General features: G+C 40.0%; 1 non-coding gene across 1 annotated transcript; it reads left to right on the top strand.

Moving 5' to 3' along the window:
- Positions 1-589: 589 nt before the first annotated feature.
- Positions 590-696, top strand: LOC115069111. The gene has a single exon (XR_003848417.1). It is a non-coding gene; the product is annotated as a U6 spliceosomal RNA (small nuclear RNA).
- Positions 697-942: the final 246 nt, after the last annotated feature.

The raw sequence follows: 942 nt of genomic DNA, 5'->3' as shown, positions 1-942 counted from the left end.
TGAGTCAATGGAAGGATAGTGGATGATGGATGGAGTGATAAATGAACAGATGATGCATGGACCAAAGATGGATGGCTATATAACATGATTAATCTGTTAATTTGTCAGATGAAACAATGAGCTAAAAAGAGCTCACTGTTCAGCCAGCCTAGACAACTTGGCAAATTACAGGCCAGTGAGACAACATTGGAAAAAAATAGTCGGTGAGCATTTGTTTTTCTGGAACAGTCACAGATATGAAAATGCAAAGACACTCTCACAAGATTTAGTCCTTCTCATTGGACACAGTGATATACACTAAGGCAAAACACAGCCCATTACTGTCATCTGAGAAAACCGTTGCTGGTGGCAGGTACCCACCACCACAAGGATTTTGTAGCTTTAAAATTAGAATCTCAGGTATGTTAGGCAAGTGTTCTACAACTCACCGTCTCTTCCTCGGTCACCCACAAATATGAATGTTCAAAGAAGAAAATTCAAATGCAAATCAACTACTAGACATGTTGGTAAGTAAAAGTATATTTAGAGTCATGCAATTTGGTGATTTTCATACATATCTGCATTGTAAGTGTAAAAATCAACGTGATTAGGGCTTGCTTCGGCAGCACATATAATAAAATTGGAACAATACGAAGAAGATTAGCATAGCTTCTGAGCAATGATGTCGTCCAAAGTCTTGAAGCATTCCATGTTTTAGAGAGTGTTCCCTTGTACTCTAGAGTCAGCACAAGTTGACTCCTTTGACTGACAGAATCCTTGGCAGGCACATTCATGGTAGTGGTCACATAGGTTCTGTCAAAGTCACACACAGCATAAAGAGACAGAATCACTCATGAGAACATATAGACATTCAGGACAGACAGTGTGGGGAACACACCATCGGACATACACACACTGGCACTAATGGAGAGACATGCAGACTTGAATGTTTGCCTATGGAGA

The sequence above is a fragment of the Nannospalax galili genome, unplaced genomic scaffold (assembly GCF_000622305.1).
Source record: "Nannospalax galili isolate Female #2095 unplaced genomic scaffold, S.galili_v1.0 C48436083, whole genome shotgun sequence".
In the NCBI taxonomy this organism is placed as follows: domain Eukaryota; kingdom Metazoa; phylum Chordata; class Mammalia; order Rodentia; family Spalacidae; genus Nannospalax; species Nannospalax galili.
This window is presented reverse-complemented; position numbering and strand designations above follow the sequence as displayed.